Genomic DNA, 25,480 nt, shown 5'->3' on the forward strand with positions numbered 1-25,480 from the left:
TACCAGGCGCAGCCTGAGGACAACAGTGGTGCTATTTCAGGGGGGAAAAAAAGTAGATAAAAAACAAATGTTCTCCTGCCCATCTCCTTTCTTTCACCGCTGTTTGTCCAATGCATTCAGACAAAGCAGACCAGGGCCGCTCAATAAATCCTCTTTATATATCGCATCCACCTGAAAAAAAAAAATAAATTTCTTCATTTTCATTTGCAATATCTGCAGGAACTAAATAACTTCACTCTGCCCCTTCTCAGAACAGATGGCTCCAATTTACCCAATCACGGGAGTCCTTTATCCTCAAGCAGTGGCAGGCCGCTTATTACATGTTCCAATGCTATAATTGTCCGGCAAACCGCGGAAGAAGAACAGGACATTGTGACAATAGAGGTGTGGGAGAGTCGCAGTTACACCGCGTCTCATTCACATCCAGCCAGCTTTATGAGCCATTATACCTTACCCAGATTTCTTTTGGTGTTTTTTTTTTTTTTTCTTTTTTTAGATAAACGCATTTTAGTTTAAAGCTCTGATTCCTTTAACTAGAAAAGCATAACAAAATAGTTTTTATTAAATCAATCTGGTCTTAAAGGGCAACTCCAGTCATCACTAGTACTGCTGAGCGAATCAAAGGCAAACTGATTGACTTAGATCAGAATTTCAGGAAAAATTTGATTTGGCATGAAGCCGAATTTCTTCGTGCTTAGTGGTAATGAATCTATTTTTCCCAAAATGGTGTAAAAAAAATTACATACGAGAAGAGGCTGTCGCAGCCATCTTGATTGCAGAAACTGCATGAAATCATATGACGTCATGCACAGAGGTGTCTTCAATCAAGATGGGCGGGACAGCCTCTACGATAGCAAATGGATAAGGTGAGTATTTATTTATAAATTTTTTACCCCGATTAACAACTGAAAGTCCAAAATTGTAACCTCAGATGCCGCGATCAGTGATGAACACGGCATCTGAGGGGTTCAATGACAGGGGGCGTCGCGATCAGGGCCGCACCGCCAATTAGGCGAGGTGAGGTGATCACCTCAGGCAGTGCAGCTCTGGTGATAAGTGGGGGGGCTGCAGCGGTAGGGCACAGGGACATGAACGCTTCCATTGTGCAAGTGCTCATCTCCATAGTCATCTGTATCGCCGTCCTCAGGACAGGGATACAGATGGATGCTGCGGCGAGGAAGGGGAGGGAGAGGCGTCTCTCTTCCCCGTTCCTCTGATAGGCTGCAGGCACTAGGCCTGCAGCCTATCAGAGGCCGGTGCAGGTGGTGCGATGACGTCATCGCACCGCCTGGGCTATACAGCGCGGGATACAGGCTGGAAGAGGCCTGCATCGCATCACTGCCAGCCTGATGGAGGTAAGTATGTGAGTTTATTTTTTTTTATATGATACAATACAGGAGAGGAGCGCTATGGGGGCACTTCTTACTGGCACATGATTGGGGGGCATCTATGGGGGCACTTCTTACTGGCACATTATTGGGTGGCACTATGGGGGCATTTCTTACTGGCACATTATTGGGGGCACTATAGGATTGCCCACAATATTGGGGAGCACGTTGAGCGGTTGTTGCTCTGTGAGCTCAATCTACAGCCCTTATCTCTGATCTGCTGATAGCTCATAAATATTCATTTTTAGGGCATCTGTCAGCAGTTTTGTCCCTATGACACTGGCTGACCTGTTACATGTGCTCTTGGCAGCTGAAGACATCTGTGTTGGTCCCATGTTCATATGTGTCCGCATTGCTGAGAAAAATGAGGCTTTAATATATGCAAATTAGCCTCTAGGAGAAACGGGGGCGTTACCATTACACCTAGCGGCTTTGCTCTCTCTACAACTGCTGCACCCTCTGCACTTTGATTTACAGGGCCAAGCTGTGATCACAACAACCTGCTTCTGCCTATAAAATGCAGGGAACGCGGCAGTTGCAGTGAGAGCAGAGCCTCTAAGTGTAATGGCAACACCCCCATTGCTCCGAGAGGATAATTTGCATATATTAAAACATTTTTTTTCTCAGCAATGCGGACACATATGAACATGGGACCAACACAGATGCCTTCAGCTGCCAAGTGCACATGTAACAGGTCAGCCGGTGTCAGAGGTACAAATCTGCCGACAGATGCCCTTTAAGCCATTTGCTTTTCAGTTTGATAATTTAGCTTTAATGACTATTCAGGAGCTGTCAGGAATTCAGAGACAAAAGCTATACATTGAGATGACAGAGCAGCAATCTGACGGCTCAGTGTGAAACTGAAAGTGAGATACTGAAAATTAACCCTGTAGAAAGAACAAAAACTGTCTATTCTTTAAAAAAACGACTAATTGGAAAAAAATTGTTCAAAGCCTTCAAGTCCTTATGTTGTACTTACTGTCAATTTAGACACCAATTCAGTCCACATGGACTGTTAAGTTAACCCCTTTCAAGCTCCATACAGTATATCTACACCTTTGCCATATCGGCATTGGTCTATCGAGTTGTAGGCACGATCAATGCCGCGCAGTTTTCCGAGAAACTCAGAAATAGGATATTTATCTGATTGACAAATGACTGACAGAATGTGTCACGAATTTCATCTCAGTTTCATTAATTCCATGTAAATTCATAGATAATAATGTGTGTGTTCTTTTTTGAAATGTTGTAGATGTTTTCTTTTACTTTTTTGTCTTTAAATCCTGTATAGACACTACAGAAGGGAGCGTGTGCCTTATGGCTGCTGAAATGAATGGGAGTTATTAACAGAGAAATGCCTTCAATGGTTAAAGGAGAACTCCCTCCTCCAAAGACCCTGGAAGATACACACAGAGTCCTATGTGTAAGTGTAGTGTATATTGTTAATATGCTGTCTTATCTAGGTCTCCAACAGTCATTCATTTGCTCACCCTCTAATAATAATGAGATGACTCTGCTCATTCTGCCCCAATCTATAGATTAAAGCTCACAAGTGAGCTACAGAAAACAAAAAGAGACATCTTATTGTGACAGCAGCAGCGACCAGTGTGAAAACTGCAATATTTTAAGATCTGTATGTGGCTTGTCACCTAAATAATAAACAGAAAAAAAAATCTAATATACTTAGAATAAATCCTGATAAAAAAATCGAATTTTGTGATGAAATGTTTCAGTGAAAGTTATTTTTTTATTAACTTAGTTAACTTAACTTTATTAACTTAATTTCTATTTTTTTTATTTTTTTTCCTGCTGTTTTCATCATTTTGTTTTCTGAATGTCATAATCCTCCTTTAGCGGCAAGCCGTGGTACAGATGCCATTAACTGCCCACGGAAAAAATACTTTCAAAGTTACAAGCAACGAAAACTTTTTATCCTATGGTGTGGAAACGACATACAGTAAAGTGGAAATAATGGTATGGGGGCACTCTTGAGGTGCCTGGCAACAGTTGGAAGCAAATGTGACATAGCAGTAAAGACGGCAGTAGAAGTGCGTACCACTGAGATAATTGTGCAGTGTGGGCTCGCCTAAAGGGCCAAGAAAGCACAATGATCTGTGCAAGTACAAGGAAGGCTCCGAGTAAGAACATGAGCGAGGTCTCGTCCTCTAACTGCTTAAAGGAACACTAAACCTAGAAATAAGTGATACAAATAAATGGGGATAATCTCGCCCTAAATGCTTATCAGCATTCTTTACATGTTCCTGAAAAAAACGCCTTGTAGAAATCTCAAAGAGAACACCTGGAATAATCTACTGATCTAGAGACTAACCAGAGGGCGGGTTTAATGGAGAGACGTGGCTTAAAGAGTAACTGTCATATATTTTTTTAATTTGCTAGGCATATAAACCAGAGTTAGTTTGTCAAGGATTGTCAAAAGATCTGTAATTACTGTATTTTTCACCCTATAAGACGCACAATAAGAGGAGGACAATAAGAAAAAAATATTTTTCATTAGACCTCAGGTCAGACCACCAATCAGACCCCCAGTGTTAATCAGACTTCAGCTAACAGCCCCAATAAGATCCCCAATGTTAATAAGACCCCAACAAGACCTCAGATCAGACCCCAATGTGAATGACTCCCAATCAGACCTCAGATAAGAGCCTCATAACTCTCATCGGTTCCCATATGCCTCTCATCATCCCCCAATAGGCTCATATCAGCCCCCAGCAGCTCCCATTGCCTCATATCAGTCCCCAGAAGCCCCCATTGCCTCTCATATTAGCACCCAGCAGCCCCCATTGCCTCATATTAGCCCTCAGTAGCCCCAATTGCCTCTCATGTTGGCCCCCAGCAGCCCCCATTGCTTCATATCAGCCCTCAGGACCTCTCATATTAGCCCACAACACCCCCATTGCCTCTCATATTAGCCCCCAGCAGCCCCCATTGCCTGTTATGTTATCTCCAGAAGCCCCCATTGTCTTAGATCAGCCCCTATTGCCTCATGTTTAATAAAATAAAAAACACACCTTTCCTGCTCCTGGATGCCGCCGCTCCTTACCGCCTGGGCTCTTCTTCCTCCTGCTGTCGGCTATGCTGTGATCTTATGCGCACAGCGCAAGGACACAGAGCGCCCTCACGCTGTGCGCAGCCACTGCACAGCTGACAGCCGAGGACAAGGAAGCGGTAAGTACAGAGCCTTCATCGCTTACCGATCCTCCGGTAGTAATAAGCGCTTCCATAATGGTAGTGCTCAATAGTATTTACCCCATAAGACGCAGGGGCATTTTGACCCCACTTTTGGAGGAAAAAATGCATCTTATGGGGCAAAAAATATGGTACCTTATAATAACAGCTTTCATTAATGTCTGCTGTCCCTTTACACTGCTCCCTTAATAGACCGTTGCTAGGGCTCGTCTGTCTTCCTTTTAGTATAAACAGAAGACGGAGGGGCGGTCCTCCACACTGCATGGCGGCATTAGGCTTCAGAGAGAGGAGGCGTGTCTCTCAGTAATCCAATCTGATTGGCTGGAAGGGAGCTGCTGGCTACAGCATATGTGTATGGGAAGTGAGGGAAAGCAGTTTTGGCCTCAGAGAACTGGCAGAAGAGCCATCTTGAGAAGATCCCCATATTGTAGAGGTTAAAACAGCCGTAACTAAGGGAAAAACTCAAGCAAAACTGTGGTATGTGAAGAAACTAAAGATTGCTTCATGCATAATGCTGCAGCAGTAGTAACATATGCTAAAATAGATGAATTTTTGATGAAAACATGACAGTTACACTTTACTATCTTTTTGTCTTACTACATACAGACGGGGTAAAGAGGGGAGGATCCTGCTGCAGCTACTTGTATGACAGCCAGACACAAGGCAGTGAGGAGAAGGAGGGGGGACATGGCTGATCCAGCGGCACAGATAGAGATTTCTTTAGATATTTTTTTTTAGTTTTAACTGAAATCTAAAATAAAAATAGGATCAAAGAAAAGTTGGAAATTAAGGGAGGAAGTGCTGGAAGAGTTTTTTTATTTTAATTTTGTTCATTTTCTATGTTTAGTGTTGATTTAAAGCTACAACACACAAAATGCTATATCAAGGCCAAAAACGGCATTTATTTTAAACTGATAAAGCATAAAGTTCTAGGGAAACTTTGGTTCTTTCACAACGTTTTACAGCTCATTCCACCATAAAGGAAGGAAAAAAGGGCGTCAGGTTGAGAAACCCATTTTCAAATGTTGTGTCAATAAAGGGAGTCTCCCATTCAGGACCCTCATCTAATAGCCAGTGCTGCGTTCCGATGTTTTCTTCTCCATTCACATATAAAGATTTTCGTTGATTTCTTTAAAACAATGCATTGTGGGATCTCACGGTACACAGAGCTGTAAACGGTTAGGTCACATCGTTGACATTCTTGAGCTGTTCTCTTCATCAGTTTTTGCTCCCCAGCTATAATTTTGCCCTTCTAGTTAGATCTCCTCCTGTTTACTCTTTCCTGTTTAGGCATCAGTCTTCACTGACATTAGCATTCTATTCGTGAACCAGGAAGATCGGGATGAACTGTGTTACATATCACAGCTGTTTTAAACTGTGCATGGCACTGTGGGAGAAGAGGTCTATGCCAAATAAAACATTTTTGCGATTATTACAAAATACCAGTAAGCAATGGTGGATCAGTGGCTGTAACCCCTGGTAAACCAGTGAGATTTTAATAGTTGATGAGCAGGTAGCAGGCTGTCACTTATAGATATTCACTGTGTGTATTAATCGGGGCTAAAACTGACGCTGGGGTCTTGTGTTTGCCAAGTTTCACAGTATAAAGTGACAGCGTTATTATAACATGTCAAGTGAGATTATTTCAGATTCTACTTAATAGATCTAAGAATAAGTTGGGTAACACAACGTGCACAGGCTGCAGCGGGGGAGGTTGATGGAATATGAGGCGATTCCTAATAAGGGTACTTTCACACTTGCGTTGTTGCATTAATGCATTTCAATGGAAAATAATGCCGGATCCGGCATTCCGGCAAGTGTTCCGGAATTTTCTCCAATCCAAAAACCATACAGTGACTGAACTGATGACATCCTGAACGAATTGCTCTTCATTCAGAATGCATTAAGATAAAACTGATCAGTTTTTTTCCGGTATTGAGCCCCTTGGACGGAACTCAATACCGGAAAAGTTTAACGCAAGTGTGAAAATACCCTAAAAGTTTACAATACAAAAATGGAATTTCTTAAAGCGGCAGGGAATTTAAAATACTTATTCATAATTTTTCAGCAATCTGTGGAATTGGACTGCACAGGCGAGCCTTTACTCTCCACACACATCGGTGAGCATTGAGTGCCCCTGAAGTTCTCCAGTTGTCCTTCCTTGAACCACTTTTGGTAGGTACTACTAACCACTGTATACCAGGACATCCCACGAGATGGGCTGTATTGTATATATTCTGACCCAGTCATCTAACCATAGCCATCACAATATGGTCCCCAGATCATTACACTTGCTCATCCTTCTGCTTTCTTTACCTTAAACTTGCTCACCCTTACGCTTGTTCATCCTTACAGTTGTACATCTTTACCCTTGCTCATCCTTATACGTGCTCTATTCTGCTCATCCTTACGCTTGCTCGTCCTTGCGCTTGCTCGTCCTTACACTTGCTCATCCTTACGCTTTCTTTACCTTACTCATCCTTACTCTTGTTCATCCTTACTCTTCTTGTACCTTGCTCATCCTTACACTTGCTCATCCTTAGGCTTGCTCTACCTTGCTAATCCTTACACTTGCTCATCCTTACGCTTTCTTTACCTTACTCATCCTTACTATTGTTCATCTTTACTCTTGCTCATCCTTACGCTTCTTGTACCTTGCTCATCCTTACACTTGCTCTATCCTGCTCATCCTTACGCTTGCTCAGCCTTACGCTTGCTCATCCTTACGCTTGCTCATCCTTACGCTTGCTCATCCTTAGGCTTGCTCTACCTTGCTAATCCTTACACTTGCTCATCCTTACACTTGCTCATCCTTACGCTTTCTTTACCTTACTCATCCTTACTAATGTTCATCTTTACTCTTGCTCATCCTTACGTTTTCTTTACCTTACTCATCCTTACTCTTGTTCATCCTTACGCTTCTTGTACCTTGCTCATCCTTACACTTGCTCTATCCTGCTCATCCTTACTCTTGCTCATCCTTACGCTTGTTCATCCTTACGCTTGTTCATCCTTACACTTGCTCATCCTTATGCTCGCTCTTTCTTGCTCATCCTTACACTTTCTTTACCTTACTCACCCTTACTCTTGCTCCTCCTTATGCTTCTTGTACCTTGCTCATCCTTGCTCTATTCTGCTCATCCTTACGCTTGCTCGTCCTTAGGCTTGCTCTACCTTGCTAATCCTTACACTTGCTCATCCTTACACTTGCTCATCCTTACGCTTTCTTTACCTTACTCATCCTTACTCTTGTTCATCCTTACTCTTCTTGTACCTTGTTCATTCTTACACTTGCTCTATCCTGCTCATCCTTACGCTTGCTCATCCTTAGGCTTGCTCTACCTTGCTAATCCTTACACTTGCTCATCCTTAGGCTTCTTGTACTTTGCTCATCCTTACGCTTGCTCACATAATCTTACTCCCTAATATATCCCTTCTTGTACCTTGCTCATCCTTACGCTTCTTGTACCTTGCTCATCCTTATACTTGCTCATCCTTAGGCTTCTTGTACCTTGCTCATCCTTACGCTTGCTCACATAATCTTACTCCCTAATATATCCCAGCCCAAGACAAGCTGTATTGTGACCAAATAATGTTATGGCTGATGGGTGGACATAAACTTTACAGGCCACAGAGCGGTAATGTGCACTGCAGCTGAGAATCCATGTGGCAGAACCACAGTGCCTTGCTTTAAATGTCCACAATTTCTTTGTAAGTGGAGGTGTAGTACGTGTTTTTATGTGCTTCATCTGAACTTGCCAACAATCTGCGGCAAGCCGAAGCAAACTGCTGTGGTTTTGCCACTCAGCGTGTCACTTTACATAGAAACCAGTCTAAAAGGGAGACTGCAGTCATTTCGGGTCAGGAGAGGCTGACTGTAATGTTACTCAATAGCACCGAAGAGTATCTGCCTGCCATGGTCACCACTTTATTTGCATCACATTTAACCCTTTGTGAAATCCATGTTGAAAACTGGGAACAAATCCCGCAACATTATAGAGTAGATATGCTGCAGATTTAAGAAAAAAAAAGCTTCATGTCATAAAAATCTGCTACATGTGAATGGGCTATAGTGGGTGAAGATCTCTGAAGCCTGTTGGAGGCCAAAGGTCCCTCTGCCATGTAAGAAGACACCAGTATCATAAATAGAATGTGGTAGTTCGGGGGACCCTATTGCAGATTCTATATTGGTACCCACGCTGTTCGAAGGGGGTGGTGGACCACATCAATCTCAATGTGGTTGGGTGTCTGTTTCATGTCAGCGCTCAGGACCACCTTAAGATCCTCCAATCCTCTGTGGGGCCAGACCAACACTTGACACCTATTTTGAACTCCCTCTCTCAGGTCACAACTTACGAGTCTAGAGTCTTTTTATATTTTTTGATTTATTTTTTCATAGTCATCTCAGATCTAATGGGTCTACACAACGAAATAACATGGCTACGTAAAAGAACTCTTGCCCAAGCTCAGCAAGGAAGATTATTGCTTACGTTGTACTGACCTAACAACTCCTTGGGGATTGCTGTAATTGGACTGAGATAATTGAGTCAGAGACAGGACCACCATTCCCGATACTAACGTGGAGAGCAAGACACTGACTGTCAGCAGCCATAACCGTCATAAAGACCGCTTCTCATACCAGGTTCAGCCGTGAGATAACTTACAAGACAAAGACTGAATTTTTACTTTAACATACATAAAAAGAAAACTAATAAATGCACAGATCTCCGTATCCCGATCCTCTGCTTTGTATTCAGATATGATCTGGCAGTGTTCCCGAGGTCGCACTCCTCCGGGTGTTATCCACACTGATAACAGCTTTTGTAAAATTAACATTTGTACGAAATGTCAGAGTGTTTGTTATTTTTAATAACCAATGTGATACTGGGGAAAAATAAAGAAAAGGCAACCTTCAGAAATCCACACAAAGTGCATAGAATGACAACAACAACATAATTCACACCTCGTCGGTTCTGATAAAAGAACAAAAGCTACAGACTAAAAAAAGGAAACTTTGAAATGATCACAGATGGAAATGCAAAAATATCCAACTTCTCCAACCTTAGAAGGGCCCCAGGTCTTATCTTCTTAGCTATAAGGTGACCAGATCCTGGGCAGGGCTAGGGACACTATTTGGCCAAAGACCATGAAAAAGCATGGAGGGGCAAACAGACACAAGGTCCTTCTGCAGAAAAAAACCATAATGGGAGCTGTCCGATAATCACTAACAGTGCCCATAGGGACTGTTACCCGGCTTATCGCAAATCATCAAATACATATTGATCTACCTTGCCTATTAAATATTCTTTACTGCCTTACCCCAATATATACCTCCGTTGTAAGGCCACACCCACTTAATCAGCCCCTAGCCCATTGACTCTTATAGCAAAAAACTAAGTTCATGTAGTAAAAGTTTATTGCAGGATTCCTCTGCAGAATATGACTATGCATATACAGTAAAGAAAAAGGTATTCCCGGCGAGTATATGCCAAAAAGGACGCCCTTCCGGCATATGCCGGTGTTCTATAAAATCTCCCTACCCATAAAATTTCCCTACCCTCGTCACTTCCGGCCGCACCGGACATGACGTTACCAGCTTTGGAAGGTAGTGTGCCGTGCCGCGCAGGCGCACAATGACGGGGTAAGGACATTTCACAGCAGAACAGCGGCCGACACTGCGCATGCGCCTGGAGCCTCAGCAGCGTTACATGGTAGGGAAAAATTATGGGCCAGTGCACACGCGCGGCGGACAGGTAGATTTCTCATACCGAACATCCATCCGATCATCGCCTGATGCCCTGATTTAGACTACTGTCATAGGTGGTCTACAGATTTCAGATGGAACATCGATCTGATAGATTCCACCCAGATAACAACCTGCTGTAGTGCAATGAATTGTGGGAAAAATGGAGGACATTGTAGGGTCTTCTGGAATTGCCCTCTAAGCAAACCAAGTCAATATCTGATGGATATCACAAGACAGACATACTTACCAACTTTGCAGTTGGTAAATTCGGGACAAATAGACCCTTCCCAGAAAACACCCATATCTTGCGGGACCACCCATTTATGGTTGGGGCTTACAAAAGCCACAGACATTTTAGCCCTGAGTGTGCCAGGAATGTCTCTAAAAATTAGAGACAATCCTGACAAACTCAGGACTATTTGTGACTACGCACAGTATATCATATATAATGTGAGGACACTGAGATGGGCTGACCACTTTATATTGCAAATTTAAAGGAGCACTCCTGGTAGAAATAAGGGGCAGAGCATGACACAAGGATTCAAAGTATTCAAACTCCAGAAAGTTTATGATTTCTATTTTATTTTTTATTCTAGCGATATGCCTACAATGTATGAGATGGGACAACCCCTTTAAAGCACACAGACTCCAATGCAAGATCTGAAAACAGAGCCCCAGCTAAACCTATGACATTTGCAGATATATAGGAGGCGTGATGACCAGCTTTGAAAAACAAAACAAAACATGAGTTTGCGATACTTTGTTGGGAGTTGTTTATGCTATAAGTGTCTACATGTGGCCACCCAGTGGTTGTGATGTGAATTACAGCTTGTCAAGGGTTTTGCTAGCATGTAACAAGAATCTATTACATTTGTATCGTGTAAAACTAGAGTCTTCTTTGGCAGAGGGGGCATTTGGACCTCCTCAGGCACCATGGTCTGGCTGTAAACCCTATAGCTACACCCCTATATATGCCTCTATCCATACACTCATATTTTAAGGAGTGCATAGAAATAAAGTGAGAATTCATATTATCGTTTCCTGATGGATAACCATGCCATGTCAAGCACACGTTCTCAGAAGCAACGAGCGTAAATCCTGCCTTCATTTTCTCAGTATGGGCACAGATCTGAACTGCTTAGACCTATTTCAACGTGCAGAACTTGGCACAAGGCAGCAAAAGACACAGGAGACACTGCAAGCTGACATTTAGACATGAACAGGTGCGGCACCCCACCTCTAATTGGTCACCGCGGAGGTAAGTACCTCATAAATGATAGCACAGCGAGCGGTGGTAAGGTTGATGAGGCATCTGTCAATCCAAATACTAAAGTTAATCTGGCGGTGGCAGCTATATAGTCTAATCTGAATATGCATAAAGCTCACACCGTGTATATTAAAAGAGAAGCAATGGGTTTCTGGAACAGAAATTTCAACTGCCCGTCAAATGTCTCAATCAGTCCAGGCATCAAATGCATTATACACCTGTCATGTCTACATAAAGAAGAGAGGGCTGGATCGGCGCTCGGGTGGTGGAGGGAGAGAGGTATTTTTTCCTGTAAAGAGTCATTGTGGTTCATCATGGCTGATGAAACAAGCAGATTCTAGATGATAATGTGTGGAATGGAAAAACAAAGGCAACACGGGCTCCAGGGCAGGAGCAGTCTAACCTACCACATATCAGCTGGAGGCCATCAGCATCCTTCCACATGTCAACTCAAATTTCTATATTCACCAAAAATAATAGAGTATATAAATTGTTTTGAGTCAAGATGTTAACCTGAAAATATCACTGATGGCCAAGATGTCTTCACATAGACCTATTATATCTAAATAGTGTATGAAGGATCTTCTAGATCTCCTGGTGGACAATGAGCAAAACCAACGTCAACTCGAAAACCAAAGCAATGTGTTGATTGCACATTGACAGCTCCTTGATGGCCAAAAGTGCTCATTACTGCAGATGGAGTGGTTCATGGCCATCAACCATGACTGGTCAACATACCTCTGGGAATTCCACAAATAATTGTCGATGGCCTTCTAGTTTAGAACATTTCTATATTTTCCCTTTATGAAATGCCAAAGTATGGTGTAAACAAAGTCATACGACCAAGTTACGGTGTTTTTGAACAATTTTTGGAAGCTGAAAAAAGAATAAGAGCGAGATGTTCATGGTAAATTGTTGACATGTGTAGACTGTGTAGAATATCCTAAAAAAAATTACTAAAATTGCCAAATATATATCCAAAGTGCTCTCCATAAATATCTTATTATGGTTGGGTATAAAGGAATTTCCCAGGATCAGAAAGTGAATGATGGTGGATTTCACCCAGTTTTAGACTGACTGTTATTTCCCCAGACTCCCCCATATTTAGGGGTGGACTGGAAACAAAGTGGTCCTGAAAAATAAAAATCATAAGTTGGTTCACACTGACAGGAGGTGAGGACAAAACAGGTGGTCAGGGACAACTCAAGTAGGTGGGGTCAGCAATACAATAGAGCAGCGCACAATATCACTGCCGCAGCAACACAGAATACCTCCCTAGAAGTAGCTGACATTTCCAGCATTAATTAATGCGAGCAGAATGCAGCCGATATTAGGGCTCAGGCAGCCCCTGGATATTGGCCCACTGGGACGTTTGTGTACAAGGTCAGTCTTCCCCTGCCCAAATTCGTACACCGTCATTTGAATTCTGCTGAGCTCTCACTCCTCCTCCCAATGTGAAAACACTTCCCACCACTAGGGGGATCTCAGTGCAAACAGATTATTACGGCTCTCCTTTCAATCAACTGTAACTGCATTAAATTCCTAGGCACTGAGCTCCCCCTAGTGGTGGCTGCAGGCAGCCAGTTTTGTAGTAGAAGGGAAGCAGTGATTAATCAATGCATCTATGCCAGTTTTCTAGTATAAATATATTGAGAAGTATGGTGCCATGTTTACGAAGCACCAGTTCCACTTTTTCCACGATTAATGTAAAAAATGAAAACCAGACATCATACAGTACAGGACAATCTCTTTCTAATAAAGCTAGAACCAGCCCTGGACCTCACATGGATCCTGAGATCTCCCCATTCACCGTTCCAATTGCTCTGCTAGTTTTATATCAGGCATGCCAGCTCAAGGGGTTTGTCCTTTCTGCTGCAGCTCAGGGGTATATCCTTTCTGCTGCAGCTCAGGGGTATATCCTTTCTGCTGCAGCTCAGGGGTTTGTCCTTTCTGCTGCAGCTCAGGGTTATGTCCTTTTTGCTGCAGCTCAGGGGTATGTCCTTTCTGCTGCAGCTCAGGGGTATGTCCTTTCTGCTGCAGCTCAGGGGTATGTCCTTTCTGCTGCAGCTCAGGGGTATGTCCTTTCTGCTGCAGCTCAGGGGTATGTCCTTTCTGCTGCAGCTCAGGGGCATGTCCTTTCTGCTGCAGCTCAGGGGTATGTCCTTTCTGCTGCAGCTCAGGGGTATGTCCTTTCTGCTGCAGCTCATGGGTATATCCTTTCTGCTGCAGCTCAGGGGTATATCCTTTCTGCTGCAGCTCAGGGGTATGTCCTTTCTGCTGAAGCTCAGGGGTATGTCCTTTCTGCTGCAGCTCTCTCCCTATCACAGCTCAGGAGGTAGTTTAAGGGTGAAACTGAGTATGTGCAGCCATCTCAGTGAGATGGACAAAAAAATATATATGTATAAAAAAAACAACAGCAGGTGGCGCTATACAGATACATTTCATTGAATTCAGTGACTATACTAAATTTTTTATTGCATGAAAGTACAAAAGTTTAATATTTTTCATGGGGCACCCCCTTTATTAATAATAATAATAATAAAATGGGGGGGGGGGCTCATACTAAGTTTTGCTATGGAGCCCTACGAGAATCATGAAATGAATGTCAATGAAAAATTTGCAATAATATTATGATCTGCTATATATCAGTGCAAGTTTTACCATGTTCCCATCTAGCAGATTTCTAGTCTTTTGAGTTTTTATTTGCAACTTAATCTAAGTGCCTTTGTGCTTATTGTCTCTCCGAAACTTTACGGTGAGGCGCTCGCTCGAATACCACATCAGATCACACAACAAATAAGACTATAAATGAGTAGAGACATATTCCTGGGGGTCTGGAAAAAGTACAATCTAACACCTGTATTGACTTTTCCAGGGAATATGCCGGCTAAATTGTATCAATACGACATGTTAATAAAACCTCACCGCGGGAGCCTGGGATTCTATAATTTCATCTCTATAAAAGTCTATGAACACGGCTATAAACATTGCAAGTGCACAGCATGGGTCCCAAGCTCATCTGGTATGGAGAACGTTACCCGTTAACATACATTAAGCCCTGCCTTCAAGCCATTCACGTTTCAGGCAACTGCAATGGAACCTCTAAAGAACAATCCAAATCTTATCAACTTACAGATGCACACGATAAAACTAAGCAAAGACTAATGCAGCCTGACAGGTGCAGGATAATGTACAAAAAAGACCTTTATTTCCCATAACCAACCCTGTAAATGGTCGAGTCAAAGCACAGCAGTAAAAAAGCAAAGGAAAATAAAAATGCACAATGTAATGCAACAGAAGATGTTAATGTGCAAAATGGGATCTGCTGGATAAGGTCACGAAAAAAAATAAAAAATAAGCAAAATAAAGCCATGCCAAGTACATGCAAACTTAAAGGGGTGATTCAGGGGGCAAAATAATTAGGAAAGTCTCCAGGGTAGTATAAAAAAAAAAGATAAAAGAACCATATACACATACTGGGTCTTTAATATGCAGAACATATTTAAAGAGGAGCTGTCACCTCTCCTGACATGTCTGTTTTAGTGACTACTTGCATTCCCCTTGTAATAATAATTCTGGGACATATATTCTCATGACTCTGTGTTGTGTTGTGCCATTCATTTATTGTTCCTGCTAAAAGTTATGAATGAATTGCCATCAATTTACAATGAAGATCCAACTGGGTGGATATTGACAGATTGTGCAGGGCCCCACCTCCCCTAATGGTAACACCCAGCTAGATTTTCATTGCGAACTGTTACCAATTCATTCCTATCTTCTAGCAGGAATAATAAAGGAATGGCACAATATTGTCACGGAGTAGAGTCGCGGATATAAAGATAGAGCGGAGGTGAACCCCCTGAGATTGCCACCCGGTCCCCTGTCCCTGCCTACTTGCACCACCCGCCCTAGGTGACGGGGCGCAACTGGGCGACAGTCCCTTACCTGAGTAAGTGCAAGCAGAGAGATAGAGACAGCAGGGAAGCGGACAGCCAATGAGAGGTAGCACTAGAGCGGACAGAGAGGTGGAACAAGCAAGGTACCACCAAAAACGGAAGGGCGAGGCGGGTCAACTAGCCGGGGTCAGTCCAGGAGGTCACGTCAGTACAAGAGAAGAGGCAAAGACAAAATCCAAAAGCAAGCCGAGGTCAAAATCCGAGAGGTAGCGTCAAGGTTCAGGGAGCAGGCAGAAGAGGTGTCAGGAAGCAGATCAAGGGTCAAATCCAAAGGTAAGCTAAATAACAATAATAATACACAGCCTAACGGACCAAAATCACAGGCAACCTGTAGCCAGCAGGTTGCCTGTATTTATAGTGGGGAGTGAGGGTCATGTGACGTGGCCAGCGTCACATGACCGACAGACAAACAAGTCGAGCACAGAGTGATGAGCTCGGCGCTCAAGGCAGACCTAGGAGCAGGGAGCCTCCCAGCTAGCAAGAGCCGCCCTGGGAATGAGGCTGAACACAGATCCTCGCTCCCGAAGCTAAGCAGCAGGTCTGCGGCTTATGGGAGACCAAGTGCGCCTTCGGCACCCCGTTACAAATATAGAGTCATGAGAGTAGATACACCAGAATTGATATTATATGGAGAAGGCAAGCACTTACTAAAAATAGACACGTCAGGAGAGTTGATAAGGTTGTCCAGGATGTAAAACTTATTGGTAAAGTCCTAAGAGTGGGATGAATAAGTAAAAGAAGCTTCAACGCTAACTGTGTCCCTGCTGGTCTCCACTTCCTGGTCCCATCTCAATGAGAAGGAAATGCGTGGAGATGTCTGTTTAGCAAATCACCTGCTGAGGTGCCTCTAGTGACTGGCTGAGCAGCCATCTTCAGGTAGTTCCTGTGTATTGGAATGAGACCAAGAAGTGGAGACCAGCAGGGACAGGAGTAGCTGTGGACTAGTGAGGGTAAGTATTGGTTCTTTCTGTGTGTTGGGATGGGACCAAGAAGTAAAGACCAGAAGGGACAGGAGTAGAGGTGGACTGGTGAGGGTGAGTATTGGTTCTTCCTGTGTGTTGGGGTGGGACCAAAAGGTGAAGACCAGTAGGGACAGGAGTGGTGGAGGACTGGTGAGGGTGAGTACTGTATGGGTTATTCCCGAGTGTTGGGATCAGACCATGAAGTGGAGACCAGCAGGGACAGTAGTGGCGGTGGACTGGTGAGGGTGAGTACTGTATGGGTTCTTCCCGAGTGTTGGGATCGGACCAAGAAGTGGAGACCAGCGGGGACAGGAGTAGCGGTGGATGGGTGAGGGTTAGTATTGGTTCTTCCTGAGTGTTGGGATGGGACCTGGACATGGAGACCAACCTAGACCCAGTAAGTGTCAAGACATCTTTTAGTTTTCTTATCCCACTAGAAGGGCTTTCTCAATTATTTTACCCACTGGATAACCCTTTTAAGTATCTTCTGCATATCAGATGACAGCACTATCAGTATAACTCAGAGATATGGAGGCTTCTTCTTTCATGTTATCATAGGTGGTCCATGATGTCTTCAGACCCTTTTAGAGTCGTTGAAGCTCTATTTTTACAGATACAGCAGCTACCACTAGAGGGAGCTTATGAGTTTACTGTATTTTGTTTACAATATGAACTCCCCTAGTGGTGGCTGTGGGTAGTCAGTGTTTTATAATGTACCTTTATGTGTAGGCAGAGGATTTGTTTAAAAAAACTTGAGTTTTTTGTGTCATAAACACAGCACATCACCTATTCATATTAGAGAAACAAAATGGGGGTCAATAGTGAACATCCCCTTTAAATTATGCTTCCACAGTAAGCTACACAGAAATTTAGTACAGATATTGTTGGAATTGATTTTTTTTTTTTTTCAGGGATTCAGAAATGTATCGAGTAATCTGTCTCAGATGCTGCGGATTCAGCAACTTTGGGAGGTGAAATCTTTCTAAACAGAAGATCAAAGAGCTCTCGGGGAATACATTGAATCAAAGGGTTCATTACATATTCAAGCTTTCTCCCGGCTTCCCAATTCTCATTAGAAATCATGAAATGAGCCTTTATTTACACTCGCCCCATTTACACGGCTTCAATGGTGAGGATTTGAAGTCATTTAAGAGAAATTCTGCTAATTTACAAGCCATTTGCGGTACGGTGCTTCAAAAGAAAATATAGAGAAGAGGAAATATCCAGTTTCTAAGCTCAGAATGAAGCGTTGATGAGAGGTTATATCAACAATGTTCATTGCTACTGTTTATTATATGGAAACGTGACCTCCGGATGGTGGAAGGATAATTATCTTCTGGGGGGGAACATGTGAAGGCCTGAAGAAGAGCACATTTCCAAATGCTCGCTAATCTACCGGCGTGATTTGCTTTACGTCTTTAATTTCACTGAAAGATTTTATACAGAACATAAAATTTTATGTTGTGTTTTATGCAAAGACTTCAGTGTTGCACTGCTCGGTCACAGTCCCAATCTGGATTTTGGTTGAGACGTTAGAAGATGGATTTTAGTCAAAATGTAAAAAATGTGGACTTCTAAAGGCTTGTTGTCATATGAAAATGTGAAAAATATGTACTGGTCTGACCCTGCAAAAGAAAGGGGATGAGGAGTTTCTGCCGAAACGTTACATTAGTCATGACTTATGTAGTAGATAAGACCCAAAATTGGGTGATTACGTCTAAGAGATTTGCATTTGGTATTGGCCGCCATTTTGGCAAAAAGTGACAGCAGGGATGGCAGCTACATCGGCTGCCCCTTTTTGTGACAATCAGCCATGTTTGTAGAATCTCATACGACCCTTTTAAAGACTAGTAATAAGACCATAAACAATGCAGAAATTTTTGCGGGGCAATGGGTACGTTCATTGGCCTCGGGTAATTTTTTTTTGATAGTTATATATCTTATCTGGAGTTATGCTTTCTTAGGCTACTTTTACACTAGCGTTGTTAGAATCCGGAAACCCGTATGCAAACGGACATCTGGTTTTTCCGTTTGACCAAATTTGTGAAATACCGGATCCGTCTCTTCCAGTGTCACCCAAAATAACGGATCCGGTATTAAAATTTTTCCACACATCGAAGGCTAAAAAAGCTCCTCCTATGTCCCGGCGCATGCGCAGACCGGAAAACTGAATCCGGCAACGCGACAATTTCCGGAACACTGGATTCCGGATCCGGCATTAATACATCTCTGTGGAAATTAATGCCGGATCCGGAAAGTGCGGTAGTGTTCCGGGATTTTGGCCGGAAAAAATACTGCAGCATGCTGAGGTGTTTAGTCCGGTCACATACCGTACAAGGGACGGAACGGAAGACATCCTTTCCATTTCCATTCAGAATGCATTAGGACAAAACTGATGTGTTTTTTTCCGGCATTGAGCCTCTACGATGGAACTCAATACTGGAAAACTTTAACGCTAGGGTGAAAGTACCCTTATTTTCAAGACTTTCATTTCAAAACAATTTTAAAAAAAACCTCTTAGGCCTTATTCGGCACAATGTAGAAAAAAATTACAACAATTAAGAGGAGAAATGCTAATGACTGAGGGGTGGGGGGTTGAATTTACGCCAGTGTCTAATTAGTAACGGGCAGAAAGCCACGTACTAATGGACTGTTAATGTGGTGGTGTCATGAGAAGGCAAAATGAATATTGTGTAGGGAGCAGTCAGCAAAGATGACTACCCCGACCAATATATTTCATACCCAATAATAAAAGAAATGAACAGAAATGTAAATAATCTCCGTTCAGCCTATGTCTTCAGTCCTAATCGGTAGAAAGCCATTTAGGTGGAAATATCTAGCTACACTTGCTTACACTGAAACCCTGATTTGAAGTCACTTTAAAGGGAACCTGTCAGGTAATGTAGATATTGCCCCTCAAACGACCCGGAATACCTGACTGTTCTCCTCGTCATGTGCCTGGCAGTGTCCAAATTGCTTCAGCAGATGCCCTACTTCATTAAAAATCCACTTTAATGGGGTTGTCTCACCTGAGACATTGGTGGTACGTATATCACTAGGATATGCCACCAATGTCAGATAGGCACGGGTTCAACTTCTGAGACCTGCACCTACATTGTCTCCAGAATGGAGATACACGGCCGCCCTGCATTCATTTCTGTGGGAGTTCCCAAAAAAGCTGTCTCGGCTATTTCCGGTAGGCTCATAGAAGTGAATGGAGCGGTAGCCGTGCTTACATGGTGTGCTGTCCATTCATTTTTTTATGGGGATGCCAAAAATAGGTAAGCACTTTTCGCAACTCCCAGAAGAATGAATGGAGAGCATGCCGCGCATGCGCAATGGGCGCTCCTTCACTTTCTGGGCCCGTTTGAGAGATAAGTGCTGGTCTCAGAGGTGGGGACACACAGCTATCTGACTTGGATTGCATATCGTAGTGATTTGCCATCAGAGTCCTAGATGACACAACCTCCAAATGAACCGTTTGGAGTCAAGGAGGTGGAGATGTTGAGAACTGAACACAATCTTGCTGCGCCTAAATACCACCACTTCCGTTGATGATGAACGCCCCTAAGGACAGGGAACATCTTCAGCAGCAGTCCACCTGGAACCTCTAACAAGCGTTGTTTTGTCCTATCCCCAGCAGTAAAAAGCTAGGGCAAGTAGACTCTGCTTCTCTGTGCATGCGCAGAGAAAAGGACCACGTGGCGCGCAAGGAAGAACTCACGAGGACTGTCCCAAAGTGGGAGGGGAAAAAAACTGTGCAACCAATCAGATTATGCGGCAGCAGGAGAGGGGTATACTGAAACAGAATAAAGAAGGTGACCTTTCCTCTAATGTAGTTATGTTAGTGTAGCATGATAGAGCATGGATTAAAGAAAAACTCTGCAGCCAATCATGGAAATGATGACAGCAGCAGAGGAGTGTGCTGCCCTTCACGGAAGCAGTGACCTGTGTCTAGTCATGTGGATATGTTAATGAGGATAGAGTGCAAATGATTGGAGCAGTGTCTTGATGTCAGCTGGAAAACAAAAGACTCCAGCCAATCAGATCATGCTAATGATGACAGCAGCAGGAGAGAAAAGTGTGCTGATTTTGCAGGAAGCAGTGACCTGTTCATGTGTGATTATGTTAGTGAGTAGAGAGATGCCGGCCATTGGAGCGGAGTCATTAAGTGAATGGTCATAAAAACTTTGCAGGAAATCAGATCATGAGAATCAGGACTGCGACTCATGAAGTGAACGGGAATAAAGACAATCACCCAATCAGAACATGGAATTGAAGAGGGTGACCCATTTCAGACACTGGTGGCATATCGCTAGGATGCGCCACCAATGTCAGATAGGAGTGGGACCCAATATTATCTCCAGAAGGAGAAAGCATTCACTGCTATGGGAGTCTGAAAATAGCTAAGTGAGCGAGCTCGGCCCATAGCAGTGAATGGAGAATGCACTGCGCAGACGCTGGCCCCTCTCCCTTCATCGCTATTAGACTACCGAGCCAGTGCTCGAATGGAGAGTGGCTGCACATGCGCGTTGTGCTCCTCTTCACTTCAGGGGCCAGATCCGGAGATGGGAGCGGGTCCCAAAGGTGCACCTATCTGACATTGATGGCGTATACTAGATGTCTGAGATGGGAATGCCCCTTTAATGTCAACAGCAGGGGAGGAGTGTGTTGATCTTGAAGGAAGCAGTAACCAGTCCTTTCAGATGACTGGAACAAGCGTAAATTTTTTTTTACCAAATGAATGACATTTGGAAAGTCCATCCTAACAGTTCTCAAAATAACTTTAATGTCTTTCTGAGGAACCTCAAACCGTATTTCACCAAACACAGCGATATAGCAGCGCACGCTTAGTAGATGCAGTGTGCGCCTTTAAACGCGGTGAAGGGTAACGTATGGGGCGGCCATATGCTTTACTGAACTTTTTATTGAAAATAAAGTGAAACTAATCCCATAAATACAGATGATACATTTTACCTTTAAAATAGTAATCTGGCTCTGGGGAGAAATAAGCCTAATGTCGTTAACTGCAGCCTGCAGCGCCATATAATGAAGCTGATAAAACATGCTGTAGGGTAATCTACCATGTCACAGGCACGGATTGATCAGTGTGATGTCAGATTTAAGAGCCGCTCTCAAACCAGACAACGGCCATGGGTTTTTAATTTCAAGATAAATCTGATTCTGTTCCCGTTTTTTTCCTCTTGCACCATTTCCTCCGGGTAGAATAGTTTGTAACCTTTGTCAGTATTTCAGATCTCATCTTAAATCTTCATGTAACTCAGCCCGGTGACAACATAATCCCACAAAGCAAATTGGAAGTCTCCAAGGAGCCATCATGGCGGCTGGCTGCTCCATCCACGTTATGTCCAGTTATTGATTCCTTGGATTCCCTTTTGATTTTATCTTTTTCTATTATTGAGCAAATCTATGGCTCACTTTAGTTTTATGGGACCCTTCAAAAGTTCTGAGGGGCGAATGTCTTATTCTGACCACCGAAACAGACATCAGTATGGAGTGGTCAACTATTTCCAGCCTCAAATTCAAAGGGGCGATGGGTGCCAGAAACTATATTATCATGCTATTGCCATCTTAGATGCAACTCTTCTGTTATTCCTCCTGGAAATGTTTAAATAAGTTAACAACTCCTTGTCCAAGGGACCTGTCCTTTCACAGGGTGACACTGGTAGCAATGATTGGGCAGAATGTGAAGGAACATGCCCCCTAATGGTAATGTCCAGCTGTCCATTTATTTTTAAAATAGGAATTACCAAACATCTTCCGGGTCCCACAGCAGTACTGTAGCCTGTACAATACATGTGAAAAGTCTTCAGACCCATACACTTTTTTCACATTTTGTTATATAACTCTTTGTGCTAAAATAATAAAAAATCTAGATTTCCCTATCGTTCTTCACTCCATATCCCATATTGAGAAAGTGAAAGCAGAATGTCTGAAATCGTTCCTAATTTATTGAAAAAGAACAACTAAAATGTTGCATTGACATAAGTATTCACACCCTTTACTCAGGACTTAGTTAAAGCCCCTTTGGCAGCCTCCGGTCTTCTTGGAGATGATGTGTCAAGGTTTGCATGCTTGGATTTGGAGATTTTCTGCCATTAGACTTTCATTAAGAATATCTCTGTACTTTGCTCCATGCAGCCACCACCAGGCTTGACCATAGGGATGGTATTGGCCAGTGCCTGGTTTCCTCCAGACATGATGCTTAGAATTGAGGCCAAAAAGTTCAATCTTGGTTTCATCAGACCAGAGAATCTTGTTTCTCACAGTCAGAGTCCTTTAGGCAGGAGCGTGACTACCATAGCAGCAGACCATGCGACTGCTATGGGGCCCCTCTTCTACTGGGGGTGAAAACTTGGTCAGGACTCTACCCTCTAAAGAAACAACTTTTATCAAACGAGGCAGTGGAAAAAATGGCTTTCATGTGTCTTCTACTGTGAAGAGGCTTCTTTCTGGCCGCTCTGCCATAAAGCCCTAATTGGTGTAGTGATGGAGTGATGGTTGACCTTCTGGAAGTTAGTCCCATCTGCACATAGGATCCTTGGACCCCAGCCAGAGTGATTATTGGGTTCTTGGTTGCATCTCTTTCTGAAGCCCTTCTCCCTCAATTATTTAGTTTGGTGGGGTGGCAGCTCTAGAAAGAGTCCAGGTTGTTCCAAATTTCTTCCATTTAATAATTATGAAGGTCACTGTGCTCTTAGGAACTTTCAGTGTAGCAGATTAATTTTTCCCCTTCTCCAGGTTTGCGCCTCCACACAATCCCGTCTCTGAGCTCTTCAGGCAGTTCTTTCCTCCTCATGGATTGGTTTTTGCTCTGATATGCAATGTGTGACAGGCCGGTGTCTTTCCAAATCATGTCTAATCAGCAGATGGACTCCAATCAAGGTAGAAACATCTTAATGATAATCAAGAGAAACGTGAGGCCCCCGGAGCTTAATTTCAAGTGTCATAGCCAAGGGTCTGCTATTTTTGACAGCAACAAAAGTGCCATAGTTTCCATTATAAAGGGATGTCAAGACACAGTGAACAGAGACTTAAACAACTCAACATGTCCATCCATTCCTTGCATAATCATAAGTGGGTTCTATTTGCAATGAAGACTTGTTTTTAATCCATCTACTGTATATATATTTTTTTCCTTTTGTTATTACGTGCAATGTGGCCTATAAAGCATTTCATGGGAGCACCGTTTCCCCTAGTGATCCTTTCCCCCGATCAGAGGTGCTTATCACACCCAGGATCTGATCTAGGTCACGGGAAGCCGGCATGAGATTCTGACCAGTGACTGCGTTCTGTAGAAGGCAGAGGATGTGTAAAGTCCATTAAAGTCTACTTCCATTTACTGAACTGCATGAAAAGTCAGGCGCTAATCGAGAGCGTTCCCCAGCGATTCTGGGATTGTACTAACTAATATCCTTACATGACAGAACAAAAGAAACTAACGACAAGTGCAAATCATGTCTGGAACCGCTCCAATACATATCAGGCTATAGGGGTGGAAACACTAAGATGTCATTCCCTTCACTGGTTCCTAAAGGGGTTGTCCACCTTGGAGAATCCTTAGAGGGATCCACTGACGATCAGGTAACCATGAAGTCTCCCTCTTGTGGGACTCTGAGTGATCAGCTGTCATCTGTGAGGATACCTGGGAACAAGTGTTCATTTTCTCCGCAGCGCCACCACAGGGGAAATGAAGCATTGTACATATAAAGTACTGCACAGGACCCAGCTGGAGAAGCGCCTGCAGCCGCAGCACCACCCATCAGTAATAGCCCCTCATAGCCAACTCTGTAGACCTGAAAGCTGTATAGACCATCAATGAAATCTGGTGTCTTATAGAAATCTGACATTATTTATTAATGCTAATACACTTTATAATGGGAAGACATTTTTTATCATCAGGGCATTGAGCAGAATACAAATGTAAAGCTTACAGGGGTTATCCCACGATTAATATAAAAGATGAAAATCATACATAGTCAAGTACATGACACAACTAGAACCAGCCCTGTACCTCACATGGATCCGGAGATCTCCCCATTCATTGCTCCAATTGCTCTTCTAGATTCTCTGTCTGCTCAGGGGACATTTTCTTTCTGCTGCAACTATCTCCCTATGACAGCTCGGGGAGCATGTCCTTTCTGCTGCAGCTCTCTCCCCTATCACAGCTCGGGGAGCATGTCCTTTCTGCTACAGCTCTCTCCCCTATCACAGCTCGGGGAGCATGTCCTTTCTGCTACAGCTCTCTCCCCTTTCACAGCTCAGGGAGCATGTCCTTTCTGCTGCAGCTCTCTACCTATCACAGCTCGGGGAGCATGTCCTTTCTGCTGCAGCTCTCTCCCTATGACAGCTCGGGGAGCATGTCCTTTCTGCTGCAGCTCTCTCCCCTATCACAGCTCGGGGAGCATGTCCTTTCTGCTACAGCTCTCTCCCCTATCACAGCTCGGGGAGCATGTCCTTTCTGCTACAGCTCTCTCCCCTATCACAGCTCGGGGAGCATGTCCTTTCTGCTGCAGCTTTCTCCCCTATCACAGCTCGGGGAGAATGTCCTTTCTGCTACAGCTCTCTCCCCTAACACAGCTCGGGGAGCATGTCCTTTCTGCTACAGCTCTCTCCCCTATCACAGCTCGGGGAGCATGTCCTTTCTGCTGCAGCTTTCTCCCCTATCACAGCTCGGGGAGAATGTCCTTTCTGCTACAGCTCTCTCCCCTAACACAGCTCAGGGAGCATGTCCTTTCTGCTGCAGCTTTCTCCCTATTACAGCTCGGGGAGCATGTCCTTTCTGCTGCAGCTCTCTCCCCTATCTCAGCTCAGGGAGAATGTCCTTTCTGCTGCAGCTTTCTCCCTATCACAGCTTGGGGAGCATGTCCTTTCTGCTGCAGCTCTCTCCCCTATCACAGCTCGGGGAGCATGTCCTTTCTGCTACAGCTCTC

General features: G+C 43.6%; 1 protein-coding gene across 5 annotated transcripts in view; it reads right to left on the reverse strand.

The window, feature by feature from the left end:
- Window positions 1-25,480, reverse strand: part of FAT3 (FAT atypical cadherin 3) — a 588,664-nt gene that overhangs the window by 175,473 nt on the left and 387,711 nt on the right. The window lies entirely within an intron of this gene.

Source organism: Bufo bufo, chromosome 3, assembly GCF_905171765.1.
Source record: "Bufo bufo chromosome 3, aBufBuf1.1, whole genome shotgun sequence".
Classification (NCBI taxonomy): domain Eukaryota; kingdom Metazoa; phylum Chordata; class Amphibia; order Anura; family Bufonidae; genus Bufo; species Bufo bufo.